The following is a 21758-nucleotide window of genomic DNA, read 5'->3' as shown; positions in this document are numbered from 1 at the left end:
GGCCTCGATTTTAAATCTTGAATTCAATGAAAAAAAATATGAGATGAGAGATGGATTAATATCACGTTATGTAATACACAACTCAATATGTTCTTCCAATTGAAAAAAAAAAACACTCACCGACATCTTGATGTGATGATGTTCAAGGCCCTGTGAGAATTTGATTAATTTACGAAGAAAACAAACCCATCTCTCTATCACTTTATTGAATATCACAAGATAATCTCAATTAGAAAGTAGTAACTCCAAAACTCAAACCCTAATGTCTAAGCAAAAACTTCACAATTTCATTCTCGCTGCACAATAGCTTCCATTTGGGAGCAAGGATTTAGAGCTTTCGATTTGATTGGCGTTCATAAATTTTAATACGAAATCATATACAATTTTGTTTTAAATTCACAAAAATCTAAATCCACAACTCGAAATCATGCTCCCAAACACCTTAAGCTACGTTTGAGAGCATGAATTTCGAATACACTTTTGTATTACATCCTATTCAAATCCAATAAAATTCCAAATTCGGGACTCCCGAATTTCAAAGAAAAATCAAATTATAAAACTTGCCCAAACGCGTTGTTGGTGGAAAGCCAGATATGAAGCTGCAAGTTGCCACATTCCTCCTCACTCTAAATTGATTGGAAACCTAAGCTCTCTAATTTTGTTTACTTTTCTCAAGGATGGTGGATCGTATAGAATAAAAATAGGGAACTCCCAACACACATTAATTTAATTTATGCACAAGTTTCTTCAAGTCGGCCATTTATGTTTTTGGCCAGCCTTGAACTACCAATGTGTATGCCCCTTCGCAATAAGCTTGTGTTGACTTTAAATTAGCGTTTTAAAAATCAGACCATCTAAGATTCTGTAAAATCGATTTTAAAAATAAGAATGATTAGATCCATAAATATATAAATTTTTTTTTATTATAAAAAAGTATTGTTTTCTTTAAAATAATTTTTCCTTAAAATATATGATTCACATTAAAAAAATATTATTTTTGTTTAAGAGAATGCGTTGTATGAATATTTTGTCTTATTTATTTTATCTTAATAATGAAATAATATATAAACTATAAAACATAAATATGATGTCATACCGATCGACCCCGGTCCACTGACTCGAAAAAACCACGTTCGATTGCCTCCCGCAATCAGCTGATCGATTACATCTCCTCTGTTCTCTTGTGTAATGGAGTGGGAAGAATTTCTGTGTTTTCTATTGCGTGATGGAGTAGCTGTTGGCTCTTCCAACCGCGCTTTGACCACCATTAAAGAAACGTTCATCCAGCAGCATAGCACCTCACCCACTCTCCATCGATCTCCATCTAATCAATACTTCATGGCCTGCCACGAGAGAGAATGTGATCAGCATATGGTGGGAACCCATAATTTCATATTTAAAATAGTAGTTTGAACATATGGGACAAGTACGATTTAGTTTAATATATGGATTAAAATATTCATGTTCATATTCCAGCCTGTTAACTTCATTGAATGATAAAAATACATGTCAGCATGAATGGAAAAGGACACTATATAAGGGGATGGACTGCCCTCCACTATGCAGCAAGCCACGAACCAGAAGTCCTCAGTACTTCTTTCCTGCACAAGGAAGAGAAAAGAGTGTTGATTCTTGCAGGACATGGGAAACCCAGGGAGGCCAGGGCATTGGCCCCGGCTGGTTTATGCTTTCGCATTGTGCCTCTTAGCCACTGGAGAGGTTGCCGCTCAGCCTTACTTTTATACTTCACCGCCACCCTACAACTACAAATCGCCACCTCCTCCCTCACCGTCCCCACCACCTCCTTACCTTTACAAGTCCCCACCCCCACCATCTCCATCACCACCACCTCCGTACCTTTACAAATCACCGCCACCACCATCTCATTCTCCTCCTCCACCCTACTACTATAAATCGCCACCTCCTCCATCCCCATCGCCCCCTCCATCTTATTATTACAAATCCCCCCCACCCCCATCACCATCTCCTCCACCTCCATATCATTATAAATCGCCACCACCTCCCTCTCCATCACCGCAGCCTCGTTATTATTACAAATCGCCACCTCCACCATCACCATCACCACCACCTCCTTACTACTATAAGTCCCCTCCTCCCCCATCGCCTTCACCACCTCCTCCATACTACTACAAGTCCCCACCTCCACCATCACCATCACCACCACCTCCTTACTACTATAAGTCCCCTCCTCCCCCATCGCCTTTACTACCACTTCCTTACTACTATAAGTCCCCTCCTCCCCCATCGCCTTCACCACCTCCTCCATACTACTACAAGTCCCCACCTCCACCATCAAAGTCACCCCCACCTCCATACTACTACAAGTCCCCTCCTCCACCATCTCCATCACCACCACCTCCTTACTACTACAAATCACCACCACCTCCAGCAAAGTCACCACCTCCTCCATACTACTACAAATCCCCACCTCCACCTCTTAAATCAAACTTGCCTCCATACCACTACAACTCCCCTCCCCCACCATCTCCATCACCACCGCCTCCTTACTATTACAAATCACCACCTCCTCCAGCAAAGTCACCACCTCCTCCATACTACTACAAATCCCCTCCTCCACCATCTCCATCACCACCACCTCCATACTACTACAAATCACCACCTCCTCCAATAAAGTCACCACCTCCCCCATATTATTATAAGTCTCCACCTCCACCATCCCCATCCCCACCACCTCCTTACTACTATAAGTCACCACCACCACCGTCGCCTTCACCACCTCCTCCATATTACTACAAGTCCCCACCTCCACCGAAAAAGTCACCTCCACCTCCATACTACTATAAATCTCCACCTCCGCCATCCCCATCACCACCTCCTCCTTACTACTACAAATCGCCACCGCCACCATCACCTTCACCCCCTCCTCCATACTACTATAAATCCCCACCACCACCATCTAAGTCACCACCACCTCCTTACTATTACAAGTCTCCCCCTCCACCATCTCCATCACCACCACCTCCATACTACTATAAATCGCCCCCTCCTCCATTAAAGTCACCACCACCTCCATACTACTATAAATCTCCACCTCCGCCATCACCATCACCACCTCCTCCTTATTACTAAGTCTCCTCCACTCCATATTTATCACCGCTTCTACCATACTACAAGTAACCACCGCCACCTTCGCTATCACCACCTGATCCCTATTACTACAAGTCTCCTCCACCTCCTTTGCTATAATTTCCTCCTCCATTCTACTATAAATTGTCGTCTCCACCATTTCAATCTTCACCACCCTACATAAAAATGAGCAACTCCACTCTTACCACTAGCAGGCTACTAAATTTTGCAAATGAGTTCTTTTGCAACCAAAAATAATTCTCTCTCGACATTCTGTGAGATTATGTTTTCGTCATGTCCTTTGTATCATTCTTAAACAAGTTCATGGATGAATAAGAAATTATTTAATCCAATGGAGATACGTCTTTAAACTTTCTGAATAATCATTATCAATTGTATTATCTCTTGTAAGGAATGAAACGTTCATATTTATTATATATCATTTGTTTGGATTATGATTTATAGAATTTTAACTCTCCATGCTGGGTTGCGATGTGGTATTTAATTTTTTGTGTGCCTAAACAAACTAGTTATGTTTATTTTACTATTGCAATTAGATTAAAGCTGGAAAAGTGATTCATCAAACTAATCAAAAGTAACCCAAGCATAGATTGAGGGACCTGTGGGCATTGTGAATTGCTTACGCAAGCATTCCAAATCAATTGGATAGAAACAAGTTTAGTGGACTAGCAATTGATTGGTTAATTAGGCATGCTGCCTCAGGCATATAAATGGAATTTGGACTCGTTTTTTCCCCGATAATTAGATAAAACTACATTTTTTTTTTATGATAAAAGAAAGTGTATTAGATTGAGAACAGAAGTTACAATGTAAGGAGACAAGAAATATGCCCCAAAGAACAATAAAATTAAAGATAAAACGAGAAGAAAGAGCAGTTAACCACGAAAACCCCTTTTCAAACCCTTTCCATCATAATTCATAGAGCACTTAAGATTGGCTAGCTCCCTTTGACCCTTGTTCGCTTTGAACTTACCCCCATAGATAAAACTACATTAAAATGCATGACGGACCAAAAACTCTGCTTACAGTGACAATGTCGTAAAACATGGCAATAGAGGCGTGATATAGACAAAAACTCCACATCAAAGGTTAAAAATAGATGAGGGCAGGGGAAAGCACCAACCCCATCTCTCTTGGGATTGGGTCATGGGGATAACATCCACTCCACCAAGAATTTTTAGTATGAAGAAATAAAACAAGGCTAATATATATATATATCCTTGGAAATGTATTAAATATTTAAGTCAATATTGCTGGGGTTTGGTTGGTTGTCATTTGATCTCTCTCTCTCTCTCTCTCTCTCTCTCTCTCTCATTCTTTACACCTAGTGGCACCTTAAGCAATAAAATTCCATAATGTGCTATTGGAAAGGAGCAAGGGAAGGAACAACAGCTAAATTCTTCTCTTCCATCTCATGTTTAGTTGTGCACAGGTGTATGTCCGTATGGAAGAGATTTTTGGAGATGACTAAAGGATAAGAATAATTAAGGGTCTGTTTTGTATCACTGCCATAAACTATGGAAACGAAAATTAGAAATAAAAATTAAAAACAGGAAATGTAAACTAAAAACTGAACATTAGAAACCTATCAAAATTAAAACAAATTAAAAAATAAACGCTCATTTTTGTCCTTGAATCAAATAACAATTAAAATATATGTTACTATAATGAAAATACAAAAGAATACAATTTAAAAATATACATTGTAATAAAAAACTGAATCAATTAAAATGACTTGAATTATTATATTTCAAAACTCAAATTTTTTAACTCCATGGACAATCTTATCATACATGAAAACTATAAAATAGTAAAAAATATATATTTTTAAATGACTTTTATTGATTTTATAATTTTTAGATATTTTGTTTAAATTATGTTTTAAATTAGATGGCCATTTTATTTAAAATTAACTATAAACTATATTAAATGAAGGATTTAGTCCATAAAAAAGTTATTAATGGATATTAATGTACCATGGCAACCAGTTGTCAAAACAACTCAAAACCATAAAGTTTGACTTTAAGTTTTTGCCAAAAAAAAAAAAAAAATGTTGAAAATCAAGTAGATAATTAGCAACATAAATAAACACAATTTCTAATATGTTTCTTCATTGTTCTACAATTAAAAACCAAAAATTAAAAACAAAAATGATACAAAATAACCCCAAATAGTAGAGATGGTACATATGGATTACTTATCTTGTCACAAAATCATTTTTCCTTCAATGATAAATTTTCAAGAGGCGCTTTTTGATATTTCCCAAATTGATCTCGACATGGCTGTAAACTAGACTAGAGGAAGATTCAGGTTGCATTTGGTTTGTAGAATGCCTATTCCCAAGAATATATTAGTTTTAGTAGATTAGTTATAATTATGACTCGTTTAGCTCGATTGAATAGCTATTCCTTAAAATAGGATAGAATATGGTTTAAATTTTAAGAATCAAGGGAATAGTTATTTCTTGTATATTCCTAATTATTTTATTCGACATAACAACATAATTTCTTGTATAACTAATTGCAACTAACCTACTAAAACTAATCTATTTCTAAGAATAGACATTCCGCAAACCAAATGTAACCTTAGTTGTTTAAAAAAAAAATATATTGTTACTATAAATGAATCCATAATAAGGAATAGACAAAGAATAACTATTCCCAAATTTCATCGTGGGGATATCTACTTCATTCTTATTATGTTTTGAATGAAATAAATAGAAATATACAAGAAATAACTATTTTCTTGATTCCCAAAATTTAAACTATATTTCATCTTATTCTAAGGAATAGCTATTTTGCCAAACCAAATAAGCCTACTTTCAATAACAATTTCAAGCTTTAAGTTGTATGGGATTAAATGAGCAAAGGGATATTCTAAAGCTACGTCAGAGGTATCTTGGTCTCAACACACTGCAGAATTGAAGACTTCTCATAAAACATATATATAGTAGATGAATAGGAAAGGAAAATTGTTTTAAGAATAGCTGTCCCCAAAAATAGAACAAAGTTGAAAACATCCTTAGTCTAATGTGTTGGGCTTTGTGGAGCCTACTGTGTTTGATCCGGATGATGACCTGACCCAAAATAATGTTGCGTGATTTTTTAATGAGATATTTTTCTGAGGCTTAGTTCATTGAGTGAAGGCTTGGGCCCCTTGAAAAAAAATTTTTGACCCGTTTTGTAGCCCACTGTGAATCCTGTGCGCAAGATATAGAAACCGTTGTTTTGGTGATTAGGATTTTGTTTTTGATGCAGTTTTTGAGAGAGAAGAAATACTGTACTGCCGTACTTTGTATTTTTTCCCTGATAATAGTGAAATCCCCGCAACTCTGTGAACGTAGGCAAATTTCCAAACCACGTAAATACTGTCTTGTGTATGTGACTATTCTCTTTTTTATTTGACATGTGTTTTTTTTTCTATTTTGTTTCTCACAAGTTTTTTGGGAATTTCATGATAATTTCCCTTCAGTGGCAAGGTCTCACTTCCGTTTCAGATCAAGACAACTTTCTATGGTGTACTATATTTAGTTTTGTATGATGCTTATCTTATGTTCAGCTAAAAAGTTTAGTTAGAATTACATTACTTAGTAATTCTTTGTTACGTTATGCATGTATTTTAATAAGCTTTCTATTAGATTACACACTAATCCTATGTTTGGAGAGATCTTAGATTTAGAGTTGTATTAGATTTGAATAATATATAATATAAGATTACATTAAAATTTGTCTAAATTTACTCAAATACAAATTTAAGGTCCAAAATTCATACTCTCAAACGCAATATAATTAATATATGCCATGCTTGCTAAGAAAATAGATCAGTCAAATATTATTACCCGTTTGATCTAAACCCTGTATCCAAAATATTGAATTTGGATGAGATGATTCTTAATTAATTCCAGATCTTTTATATCTTACATGCCAAAAAAAATAAAACATAAAAAGATCCAACTGCAGGATTGTCAAACATGGACCCATTAAAGCATAAGCATATTGACAGTGAAGCAGATCAATATTATATGTACTAGTTGAAAATTTTTTATTGCGTGCATTTCAATAATTTTAATGCTAGTTGCATTCACCAACAATACTTCATACTTTCCAAAAATCAAGTTTAGCGAATGTTTATCATTTGATCTAAACAACTTTCTTTCGATTTTTTTTTTTTTTTTTTTGAAAAAGAGGGCGGCACCTTCTATCTTTATTAGAAAACCTCTCACTTATGGCGAAGGAATACCATGGTTCCAATCTTGAGACTTTGGGATAACAAAATCAAACTCCAAGACTCTAAAACTAACTTAACCAAGTTATTCAAAACCAATAAACCAATGACTAGCAACCAAACAAATAAATAAGAACTTAAACAACTACAAGTGGAAAACAAACAAAACTCCGGAAGATAGCACAAAGCATCACGAGCGCAAGGAAGGAAATCTCAACAAATCTAATCGAATCATTCCCTCGACTTGCTGTGAAAGATCATCCTGACAACTATATGATCGAGATATACCAGATTCACCCTACTTGGCAAAGAAATCTGCACATTTACTCGCCTCCCTATAAACATGTTCCACTTTGTATTGTATGCCTCTCAATGCTAGCACAAGCTCTACCTACAATTCCCATAAGTTCCAAGCCGAACACTTCACAGAATTTATCCACTGAACCAACAAAATAGAGTCACATGCAATCTCCACTTGATCAAATCTGAGATCTTTGCACAGATTAATCTCTAAAATAATCGTCTTCAATTCAGCCATATTATTGGTTCCATAACCCAGTAATGAGGAAAAAACTGTTTTAAATAAACATTTTTCATCTCTTATCACGCCTCCACCACCATAATTACCTGTGTTACCTCTACAACTTCCATCCACATTCAACATAACTCAACCTATCCCAAGTTTACACCATCTGACTACACGAGGAAAACGAACCCTCACATTTTTTACTTGAATATCCAAAGCACGAAAAACTGCAATATCCGTGCAAGAAATAGGAGCACATTTAGTTAACTTGTCCGAAATGGATCTCAGCCAATATTTAATATCAAGCCACACAGTTCTCACCGAATCATGAATTAATTTCATCCTGACTCTACATCGACGAGTCAAAAGTCTCCAAATGATGAGACTAGGTAAAAGACCTACCAAAATGCCTAACTATGAGGCCTTGCACAACTAAACCAAACATTGACTCTGTCTTTCCATGTATTCATTGCCATACAACAAACACCCAACGCCACTGCTGCTTATTTTCATACCTCCTGAGCAAAAGATCTCGTACAAAACACATGGTCTAGAGATTCAATCTTAGCATTTGAACAACAACTTTCTTTCGATTAATTAGGTTTACTATTAGCTTTCTAAGCTCAAAAAATAATCTGCAGTAGACTTCCTTAACTTTCACCACTTGTTGAATTCACTTCTTAGATGACCAATCTTCAGACTGGTAGAAATTTAATGAATCTACTCCACACATAGGAAAGTTTTCCTATTATAATTTGAGACGAGAAACCAAAAAAAATAAAAAGCTAAGAGCCCATTTAGTTGTGTAAAATATTTCCCATATTCTATTTTTTAATTGTCTAAAGAAATATAAAAATTTCAGCTTAGTTTTTAGTTTTCCAACATTTGAATTAAAGCATCGAAAATAAAAAGTTTGTAAAATAGTTTTTCATTTTTTTATTCTAACTTTCAAAACAATTACAAAAAACAATTTATTTTTCAAATTTTCAAAAGTATTTGAAATCATAGATTTTAAGGCTTGAAATTTTGAATTTATGTGAATTTAAAAGAAACTCAATATATAAATTAAAGTCCAAGGTCCAAATTTCATCCTCTCAAATGCAAAGAATCCAACAAACTAAAAAATATTTTTCCAACTATTATATATAAATTCAGAAAACCTTTAAGGTGAAATTTTTGTAATTATTTAAAAATTAGAAATGAAAAATAAAACTATTTTCATAAGCAAATAGTGCCAAATATTTTTATTATTTGTCCATTTATTTTATACAAATCTTGTAAAGCTGAAATTTAAAAAAAAAAAATTAAAATGGAAACTATATTCTACAACTAAACAGACCCTAGAGTTTCAATCAATAAATTATAAATAAAAAAATAAATAAATAATAATCTGTAGGTTATACGGATATGCAACTAGATCGAAAATTGCTATTGCTGTGATATTGGTTTTTTAAAATTGCCTAACCCTACTTTAACTAGCATCCATCCAGTTGACTTTTAGTAGGCCGTACCATTTATTATAAATGGGAGAGATGGGTAATGACCTTGACAAAGTATGGAGCTGACATTGAAGTATCAAGACTCGAAGGCATGAATATTTTGGATTGTTCTTCTGTTCTTAGTCTGTAATATTGAAGTACACTGGATGGTCACTCTATGGTCAGGCTAGATATGTCTTATTTAATTAATTCTTTAATGCAAGGATCAACCGTAAGGCTGGTTGGTCACAAGTTTGTGTTTAAGGGAATGACCTCTCCCCATAAAAGCAGAGGTAAGGCCATATACACTGTGATGACCCTCCCCCTACTTGCACAAAGTGAGGAGCCTTCTGTCCTAAGCCTCTATATATATACCACCTAAGTCCCAACCTTTAAGTGGGATACTTCCTAGGAAACTAATACATACTACATTTTTTTTTATTTTTTATTTTTTTTAAAAGAAGGGGCGGGACCTCCATTTATTTATTGATAAACCCTATCTTTTGGCGGAGGAAAACCGTGGTTACAAGATATTTAAAAGGAGAGATAAAAAACAAACTTTTAAAGACCTCCCAAAAAACAACACCAACATCCAGCCAAAAAAAAGATTACAAAATCAAACAAATCAAAACAAAGCAAGGACCTACAAACCAAAATATCACGTAACAAAACAAACAAAAGATAAATAACATAAAGTATAGACCAAAACCAACAGGAAATCAGCTAAACATACCTCAAATAAGTCGTACCAATCTTCTCCAATTTATATAACCCATTGATAACTCTAGGGCGTTGACTACTATTTGTAAACAACCAATTCCTCCCCCTAGCACCTTGAGGAGTCAAGACATCTGTCACTTTATTTCCTTTTTTATACCAATGCTTTATCGAAAAGTCTACTCCCTCCAATAAATAAATCAGCTGCTCCCAAAAATCTCATAAATACCACAAGGAGCACCTCCTTGTTCTTATCTAATTTACAGTAATCTTTGAATCACATTCAATATCAATACTAGTATGACCCAAATGTTTGCAAATCTTTATTCCGTCTAACACAGCTCTCAATTTAGCTTTATTATTTGAACAAGAACCAAAATATTTTGAAAAACCAAACACAAAAGTACTTGTACTACATGTAACAACTGATGCAAATAGTTTCTGAATTACTCCTGAATAGGCCAAAAATCACAAATAATTTCTGAATAATTCCTGACATTCACAAAGGTAAAATAATAAAACTAAAATTATACGTACCTATATTAGAATGATACATAATAAACCTCTGGTTACAGAAATAATTATGAACAAGGATGCAACTGGAATAATAATAATAATAATATATGCAAAGTTTGACTCAGACAAGAGAGGGAAAATCAAAACCAAAAAGAAAATAAAATTGTTTTTTGAAATTCAAAGGAAGGAAAATGCCAAATCGGCTTGGTCAAAACACTAATACTTTCTCATCGATGTTGGCCTAGGGGGTTGGAACCAAGTTGGAGTATAAAAACAATGTCAAAGAAGGTACTACCGCTAGGAATGACACAGTAACCTGCCTAAGCAATTTCTCTTTTTTACTTTTTTTCTTTTTTTGCACCTGCATAAAAGAAATCTTTTGGAATGGATTTAACAATAAAAATGGGATGTAGTGCTTAGATGCATAAATTACTTACTAGAATTTTCCTTCTTATAAATGTCTAAAAATGTATTTTACATCTATAAATAGAACTATAAATAAAACTATACACAGCATTCTCAAATCACTTATAAAGCCAATTTTGAACTGCTAGTCTTTTTCCAGCAAAGAAGTTATATGTGATGTTCTCATCCCTCTTATTTGATCATCAGTTAGAACATATGTAAGGCCTCATTAATAAATTCGAGACCAATCCTATGAGAATTCGCTGTAACTTTCAGGTAGGACAAAATTACCTATCTGTTAACAAATAACAAGGGGCAATACAACAATTTGCCCAGCCATTTGCAAACAACCATTTTTCCAGCCATTTGCAGCGAGCAAATAGATTTGAGAGAAATGTATCTCTAGAAAGTAGCAACCTCAATTGCATTGACTTCTAATGCTTCTTACTCTCTCCTTCATCTTTAACTCCTTTTCTGTCATGAGGATGAAAAGGACTCAAGACCAGTTTACTCAAAATGCTTCTAGCATGATTAAAAAAGTGTCATTCCAGCCGTACTACGTCTAACCTGCTCTCCATCTTGACTTAGTTCATGGACAACCATGACAAAAATGCAATGATTAGTGGGAACCCACCATATAATATAGTTAGAAAATATTTCAGACTTTGATTAATGTGGGATTTTGGATTAATATACTAAACATTTTTTCCATCCCACCTTCATTAAATAATCACAATCTTGTCATTAGTGACCAAAGGAAACACTATATAAAGGGTTTCATCCCCCACATCCCATACAAGTAACAGAATCAGTAGTACTAAGAAATTCTGTGTTCCACAAACAGCTCTGTGCTCGAAATGGGACGCTTAGGTAGGAGGTCAGGTCATTTGCCTCAACTCATTTATGCTATGGCATTCTGCCTTGCAGTCACTAGTGTAGTTGCTGACAAGTCTTATACTTATGCATCACCGCCGCCACTGCCACCCAAGCACTCAGGGCAACAACCATACGATTATATATCACCAACACCATCATCATCTTTCCCACCACCCCATTATTACATGTCTCCGCCACAATCTCCACTACCATCTCCAAAACCTCACTACAAGCCACCACCACCGTCTTATCTTTATAAATCACCACCTCCGCCATCACTGTTGCCGCCTCCCCCTTACATTTATAAGTCTCCTTTACCAAAATCTCCATCACCACCACCTCCCTATTATTACAAGTCGCCTCTGCCACTGTCCCCATCTCCTCCCCCACCCTACTATTATAAGTCACCACCTCCACCATCCCCATTGCTGCCTCCACCTTATTACTATAAATCCCCACCACCTCCATCACCACCACCACCATCTCCCTACTACAAGTCAACACCACCACCTTCACCATCGCCACAACCTCCACACAATTACAAGTCCCCCCCGCTGCCCTCACGCTCTCCCCCACCTCCATATTATTATAAATCGCCACCTCCTCCTTCTCCATCGCCACCTCCATCTTATTACTATAAATCACCACCTTCGCCATCACCATCACCACCACCTCCTTACCACTATAAGTCTCCTCCTCCACCATCACCTTCACCACCTCCTCCATACTACTACAAGTCCCCTCCTCCACCATCAAAGTCACTCCCACCTCCATATTTCTACGAGTCCCCTCCTCCACCGTCTCCCACACCACCACCTCCTTACTATTACAAATCACCACCTCCTCCACTGAAGTCACCACCTCCTCCATACTACTATAAATCTCCACCACCTCCATCCCCATCACCACCACCGCCTTACTACTACAAGTCACCTCCACCACCATCACCTTCACCCCCTCCTCCATACTACTATAGATCCCCACCACCACCATCTAAGTCACCACCACCTCCTTACTACTACAAGTTCCTCCCTCCCCCATCTTCATCACCACCACCTCCATACTACTACAAATCGCCACCACCTCCATATTAACCACCACCACCATCATCACCCCCTCCTAGCAACTTGAAGTCTCCTCCACCTCCATCTCCATCACCTCTACATTTCAAATGATGAACTCCACCTTTACCACCAGGAGGCGGCCAATGATTTTATTTGCAACCAAAATAATTTTCTCTCTTGAAAGTCCTCACTAATTATGTTATCTTGAAGTCATGTTTACCATGTTCAACAAGTTCATGGGTGAATAAGGAAGGATTTAATAGAATGGAAACTCTGGTTTAAACTTTGTGTACTATCATACTCCATTGTATTATTTCCTTTAACAAATGAAACCCTAAGATTTATGTTTTAAGAATTGCTACATCATCAGTTTCAGTTGCAAGTTTTAGAATTCTGTTTTTCAATGTTGGATTGCATAGTGGCGTTTGTGTTTTTGGGTGAGCCTGCACATATTTTTGTTTGCATATTTTATTATTGCAATTAGCTTAAGCCTAGAATATGATACTTGTCGAAGTTAATCAAAATTAACCCAGGTACTGATTGAGGCTCTGAGTGGTCGCAAACTTTTGACACGAGCATCCAACAGTCAAATTAGAGAGAGAGGGAGAGAGAGAGAGAGAGAGACGCAAATGGAACGGACTGGAAATGATAAGTCAATTAAGTATGCTACCTCAGGCATATAAATGGGATTGGGGCGCCTTTTTGCCTCCTAAATAGGTAAAACTGCATAAAATGCGTGAGGACCCAAAACTACACATATAGTGAGAATAATTGTAAAAGCTGCCAAAAGGGATGGGAGGCAGATAAGGTAAAATAATTAAAAACTCCACATCAAAGGTGATGCGTGAGGAAGATCAAAGACCACCAGCCACATATATTTTGTAAGATACAGGTCCTGGAAAACATGGGCTTGGGGATAATATCCACTCCACCAGTAGTTTATAGTATAGACAAATAAAATGAGGTTCAACAGAGATATATAAGCCAAACTCAACTGGACAAGCCAGAGGCTGTTTGGTTGCCTTCTCTCCTTATAACACCCTAAGCAATAAATCTCCAGTGTGCCCATTTTATGCGCTAGTGGAGAGGAGCTAGGGATAAGAACAACTACTAAATTCTTCTCATTCCTCTCGTTTAGTTCTGCACAAGCATAAACCCATAGTAAAAGATTTATGGAGATAACTGAATGATAAGACCAATAGAAGGTTCTAGTCCGCTTGGGACCTGAGTTGCACAAAATCCTTTTATTTTCAATGATAAATTTTCAAACTGGGAAGAGGTTTTTGGCATTTCCCAAATTGGTCTCAGCATGTTGTTATCTAAATTGAGAAAGATTCAGTTTCCTGTAGATGATTTTGCATTTGACTTGGACATGATTAGAAGAATCAAATGTATAATATTCTAAAGCTAGATTGGTCTTATCTTGGTCTCAATGCTTGGCAGATTTAAAGATTTCTTATAGAAAAATATAATGTATGAGTAGGGAAAAAATTTAAAAAAGGTTGTTGTCCCCAAAAAATAAAATAAGTTAGAAAAAAAAAAAACACTAGTCTAATGTATAAACTGATTCTATAGTCCAATGTAATAGCAATCAAGGAACAAGGCATCACTTCTTTTTCAAACCAAAACAAAAGTTTAGAAAAGTCAATAATCTTTCATTGGGTTATACATACATTTTAATAAGCTTACTATTTGATTAAATACACTAATTATACTGATCATACTAAGAAAATAAATCAATCAAATATGATCAGTCTTTTGATCTGATGCTTTCAATCCAAATGTAGATATAACATGGATTAAAATACAAATTTGGATGAGATGATTCCTAAATCCATATCATCTTGATGCCTAACATCTTGCCTTGATGTCTAACATGCAAAACAAAATAAAATTATAAAAGGATCCAACTGTAGGATTTAAAACATGGACTCCCAAAAGCTTAGTAACAGTGAAGTAGGATAAAATTACACCTGGTATAAAACTTGCTAATAATAATCAAAAAAAATTTATGGAATCAACATTTTGACAAATCTCAAACCAGTTTACATACCCCAACTACACAGTCAAAATTCAAATTTATCAAATGTTGCAGGCCATTTGGTTGAAACACCTTTCCTTCCACTAGAACCACTAGATTATTATTTTTTGAGCATGCTACGCTCAAAAGATAATTTTATGACAAACTTTCACCCGCCAAATTCACTTCTTTGATGGCCAACGTTCACACTAGTGGAATTCAATGAATCTACTCCTAGGATGTTGTCCTATCTTAATTACCTAAGAGTCTCAAGACTCTCAACAATAAATTATTCTTAAAAGCTAAACCATATTTCATGACAGTCCTCTTGCGGCAAGTTTCATAATGATGATAATATCCTCACAAACACATTCATTTAAAATTTAATTCCCATGCTGTCCTAAATTGAACCGTCGCTTTGGTTTGTTGCTCTCCTCATTTTGTGATGTGCATAAATTTTACATCTTTTCAATTCATTTTCAGTCTTTTAAACTCCCAAACCACTAGCACTTCAATTTCCAGCCTCTCATTTCATTGTTAATAACTTGCTCCTTGATTTCAAAAGCTCCATCCATGGGAATATCAGTCGATGATGCACACTCAGCTTCAAAAAAGTTCTCTTTATGGGTTTCTAGAAGTCTGGATGTTTTGGATAGCACATCCATAGATTTGATGAAGTGGCCAGTGATGGCAAATCCTTCATTGTTGTCACAAACACCACGACATTAGATGGGGCTCTTTGACTGCGAGCTCCAATGTCATCAGGCCACCAACTTTATTGGCTTTATGGCAGTGTGCATGCCTCATCGCTGGATCATTAATTAGTTCAAGGTAAACAACTGGAACTATACCCTGGTCCCACGTTTCAAACTTCCTCATCCTTATTTTGATTTTTTTTTTTATTGTAATATTACACTACGAGCCCAAAAGAAAGGCATAAAGGTTGCAACACTAGCTAAGAAGAAACTTGTAAGTTTCTATTAATTTATTTCCTTTGTTTTGGTTTTCTTTGCCTTTTTTCTTTTTATTTTTTACAAGATTGGTTTCCTTGAACTTACAATGGTGTAATATAAGATTAAATATAGTCAAACTGGCTAGATATGCCTCATTTAATTCATTTTTCAATGCAAGGATACACAAAGATCAAACTTTTCTTTCATATATATATATATATGTGAGTGTGTGTGTGTGTGTGTGTGTGTGTATTCGTACATTGGAAGCCCACACAAGTCCATCTCCCATCTTGTACCACATTCCACCTCTTCCGAGATTCAAACCTCGAACATCCTAAGTCTCAATATTTAATGGGTATTTCTTAGGAAACTCATAGATACTTATATACACGTAATAGTTGATGCAAATAGTTTTTGATCTAGTCTTGAATAGACCAAATATCACAAATAACTTCTGAATAATTTCTGAAATGCACAAGGATTTAGAATAATAATAACAATAGAATTAAACATATCCATAATAGAATGAAACCCAATTAGACTAAATATAATGAATAAACAATGTATTTGAAGTAACATAATAATAATAATAATAATTGTTTGATACATAAGGAATCTCCAATCTATCAAGCCATTTTAAATGCCTTTAAGTTACTATAATTCTTCCTTGAATAATGGCAGAATTTGTCATTGTTCAGGTTCTGCAATTTCCAAATTTTGAGTTTGTCACTGTGGCTAGGTGAATTGAAAAGCTTGACTTACACAAGAGGGGGAATACAAAAGAAAAAGGAAAATAAACATGTTCCTAAAATTCGAAAGGAAGAAAACTGCCAAATGGGCTCAGTTCATGAATAAAAAATATGGGAAAAAAAAAAAACATTAGCACTTCCCATCAATGTTGACTTGGTGGGTTGGAACCAAGTTGGAGTACAAAGACAATGTCAAAGATGGTATTACCACTATGAAAACTTACAGTAATTTGTCTAAGCAATTTTTTTTTTTTTTTTTTCAACACCTGCCAAACAAAAAATTTGGAATATATTTAACAGTGAAGATGGGATGTAGTGCTAGGATGCATAAATTACTAACTAGAATTTTCCTTCTTATAAATGTCTGAAAATAGATTTTAAATCTATGAAGAGAAATACAAATAAAACTATACACAGCATTCTCAAATCACGAATGAAGCCAGTTTTGAATTGTTAGTCTTTTTCCAGCAAGGAAGCTTTTATTCCCCTTATATGTGATGTTCTCGATTTCTCACCCCTCCAGTTTGATCATCTGTTAGAAAATATGTAAGGCCAATCCTATGAGAACTTCCTGTAACTTTATGAGAGGATAAAATCGCCTAGCTGATAACAACAGGCAATACAACCATTTGTCCAGCAATTTACAGATAATCATTTCTAGCCATTTGCAGTAAGCAAACATATTTTAAGAGAAATGTATCTCTAGCAACTTAAATTGCATCGACTTTTAACGCTTCCTATAGTCCTACTCTCTCCTTCCTATTTAACTATTTTTATTATGACTACAGAAGTGCTATTCCAGCAGTACTATATTCTACCTACTCTCCATCTTGACTTAGTTCATGGCCAACCATGATAAGATGCAATGATTAGTGGGAACCCACCATATAATATAGTTGAAAATATTTGAGACTTCGATTAATGTGGATTTTGAATATATATTAAATCATTAGTCCACCCTGTTAGCTTCATTAAATAATCACAATCTTGTCAATAGCAATTGAAGAGATAACTATATGTAGGGTTTCATTCCCGACCATACCATGCAAGTAACCTAGGGAGGGGCCAGGTTATTGGCTTCAACTCATTTCTGCTATTGCATTCTGCCTTGCAATCACTAGTGTAGTTGCTGATGAGTCTTATATTTATGCTTCACCGCCACCACCACCCTAGCACTCAGGGAAACCACCATACGATTATATATCACCAACACCACCATCATCTTTCCCACCATCCCATTTTTACAAGTCTCCACCACATTCTCCATCAACACCTCCACAACCTTACAACTACAAGTCACCCCCACCGCCTTATCTTTATAAATCACCAACTCCGCCATCACTACCACCACCTTCCTCTTACATGTACAAGTCCCCTCCGCCACCATCTCCATCACCACCACCTCCCTATTACTACAAGTCACTGCCGCCACCATCTCTGTAGCACCCCGAACCCGGTGGGCCCGAAGAGCTACCATTTCCTACACATACCGCTCTGATACCACAAACATGACGACCCAAACCCAAACGGGGTCCCAAGCGTCCCTGTCCATAAGCTCATTTAAATCATGCAACGGAAATTAAATAAACCTCAATCACATTATCAGAGTTCTAAACCATCCCAGTTACACATTTGTATCTCCAGGTTATATTACATCCCAAATAAAACAAACATAACAAAATCAAGTATCTCACCACACTTACAAAAACAAACAAAAACTACTCCCAGCACCGTGGATCCCTGTAGGACCTGAAATATGAGATGGATATTGGGGTGAGATACTTCTCAATAAGGTAGATCAGATTATCATCGGTGTGCGGCTAACATGAGTTTTAGTGTGAACATAATATTTCCATTTATTTAACTGAATAGAAAATGACATTTGAAAACTGTACTCACCTGTATAACTGAAAATACATATACTTTCCTGTATAACATAATTCGGCTCAATATAGCCCATTTATCGTAAATTCACAGATATATGCATATAAGAACCAAACCTCTTGGGCTAACTGTGCCAACGACATGCTTCCCTCCATAACAGGTTGTGCGGTTCGAAGACTGGATTTAGCATCTGGCCAGCCGACTAATGCTAAGTCAAATTACCCCGTCTGTCAGTACGATTTGCCTACCCTATCCCGAAATGTACCTCGGTAGGGTCTCCCAGAATGTACCTCAGAAGGGGTCTCTTGGAATGTCCTTCAGGAGTAGTACTGTACTTAGGCCAAATCGACTATCCAATACCACACTTTCATACCAGTGTGGTTGCACTCCCTGCCAAACTATAGCTACGGTACCGTGCTCCCATTACATCTGATCCCTCAAGGTTCTTAAACCATATATTACAATTTACGTAATAAAAACTGTAATATGATTTCATTTTCATAAATTTGTATAAAACTTGACATGTTCATAATTCTGTATAAAATATGTCATTTCCTGTCTCGGTATAAAACCGGCATATCATAACTCGACATAAGCCGCCATATCATTATATCATAACCGACATATAGCCACCATATCATTATGTCATAACTAGCATATAGCCGCCACATCATTATATCATAACTAGCATATCCGTCATATCATTATATCATAACCCGCATATAGCCGCCATATCATTATATCATAATCGACATATAGCCGCCATATCGTATACTGATAAAATCATCTGATAAAACCATCATGTTTAATTATGCCATAATACTCGTTCTCATGCCACACGATTCTGACTGATAAATCATAATATATTAAACTGCCCGGGGAACATATAATTTGCTGAAAACAAAGGTGTGATTATCTCTAGGGTTTAATTTAACTCAAACAATATGTTTTACTGGAAAAAAGAGATGATCAACCCATTCACTTTAGTTTTCCCCAAATACGTATAATAATCAAAACTATCATCTTCATATGCCTGATTCATTCAGAAAAACATATATACTATTCCAGTAAACATATACTTCAATTTAATCGGTTCATACTTCCAAAAACAACTGACATAATTTAATCCTCTTACCTGATCCTGAAAATTTGCCTAAAACCCTTGGAGAACCGAAACCCTAGCTTCTGAATCGGCCGAAGAACACGGACCTGTAAGCCAGGAGGAGGGAGAAAGGATTGGAGAGCGAGAGGGTAACCTAGGGAAGCTTATGAGAGAGAGAGATACATGAGGGTTGAGAGAGGAAACCCTAGGAGAGAGAGTGTGAGAGTTAGAATGAAAAATCATAATAAGATTCTAACTTATAAGCCTCAGCCCTGCAGGAAACCATCAACGGTTTTCCCTGAGCTCCTAAAATCGTCGACGGTTTGATCCTGTGCCAGACCGATTTCCTTCTTTTCTTTTTCTTTCTCTTTTCTTTTCTTTTCTTTTATTTTTTTCTTTTCTTGGTTCGGGTTCCTACAATCTCCGTCTCCTCCCCCACCCTATTACTATAAGTCACCACCTCCACCATCCCCAACACCGCCTCCACCTTATCATTATAAACCCCCACCAACTCCATCACCACTACCACCACCTCTTTACTACAAGTCACTGCCACCACCTTCACCACCACCTCTTTACTACAAGTCACTGCCACCACCTTCACCACCACACAATTACAAGTCCTCTCTGTTGCCCTCATCCTCTCCATCACCTCCATATTATTATAAATCACCATCACCTTCTTCTCCATCACCACCTCCTCCTTATTACTATAAATCACCACCTCCATTATCACCATCACCACCACCTCCTTACTACAATAAGTCCCCTCCTCCACCATCACCTTCACCGCCTCCTCCATACTACTACAAGTCCCCACCTCCACCATCAAAGTTACTCCCACCTCCATACTACAAGTCCCCTCCTCCACCATCTCCCTCACCATCACCTCCTCCACTGAAGTCACCACCTCCTCCATACTACTATAAATCTCCACCACCTCCATCCCCATCACCACCATCGCCTTACTACTATAAGTCACCACCACCACCATCACCTTCAACCCCTCCTCCACACTACTATAGATCCCCACTACCACCATCTAAGTCACCACCACCTCCTTACTACTACAAGTCCCCCCCCCCCCCTCCACCATCTCCATCACCACCATCTCCATACTACTACAAATCACCACCACCTCCATACTTATATAAATCTCCACCTTCACCATCCCCATCACCACCACCTCTATATTATAAGTCGCCACCACCACCATCACCATCACCACCCCCTCCTTATTACTAGAAGTCTCCTCCACCTCCATCTCCATCAACCCTGCATTTCAAATGATGAAGTCTGAACCCTACATTTCAAATGATAAAGTCCACCTTTACCACCACGCAGGCACCAATGACTTTATTTGCAACCCAAATAATTTTCTCTCTTGAAAGTCCTTGCTAGTTATGGTTTCTTAAAGCCATGTTTACCATCTTCAACAAGTTCATGGACGAATAAGGAAGGATTAATCGAATGGAAACTTTGGTTTAAACTTTGTGTACGATTAGCCTCCATTCTATTATTTCCTATAACAAATGAAACCTTGAGATTTATGTCTTAAGAATTGCTACATCATTGTTTTGGTTGCGAGTTAGAATTATTTTTTTCCATGTTGGATAGCATCGTGGTGTTTGTGTTTTTCGGGTACCCTGCATGCAGTTTTTTTTGCGTATTTCAATACTGCAATTAGATTAAGGACAGAATATGATAATTTATCAAATTAATCAAAATTAACCAAGGTATTGATTGAGGCTCTAGTTTGTTGTGAGCTTTTTACACAAGCATCTAGGAGTCAATTAGAAAGAGAAAGAGGCAAGTGTAGTGGATTAGGAAATGATTGGTCAATTCAGTCTGCTGCCTCAGGCATATAAATGGGATCCTTTTTGCCTTCTAAATAAATAAAACTGCATAAAGTGCATGAAAGACCAAAATCTCCACATATAGTGAGAATAATTTTAAAAGTTGCCAAGAGGGATGTGAAGTGGATATGGTAAAATAGATAAAAAAAACTCCACATCAAAGGTGATATATATGAAGGCAGGCATGAAGAAGATCAAAGAGCACGAGCCACATCTCTTTTGCAACACAGAAGTCTTGGAAAACATGGGTTTGGAGATG

General features: G+C 36.5%; 1 pseudogene; it reads left to right on the top strand.

Moving 5' to 3' along the window:
• The first annotated feature begins 1521 nt into the window (after positions 1-1521).
• On the top strand, positions 1522-20933 carry LOC131148438 (extensin-2-like; annotated as a pseudogene).
• Positions 20934-21758: the final 825 nt, after the last annotated feature.

The sequence above is a fragment of the Malania oleifera genome, chromosome 2 (genome assembly GCF_029873635.1).
Source record: "Malania oleifera isolate guangnan ecotype guangnan chromosome 2, ASM2987363v1, whole genome shotgun sequence".
Classification (NCBI taxonomy): Eukaryota; Viridiplantae; Streptophyta; class Magnoliopsida; order Santalales; family Ximeniaceae; genus Malania; species Malania oleifera.
The sequence above is the reverse complement of the archived record's forward strand: the minus strand, read 5'-3'. Positions and strand labels throughout refer to the sequence as shown.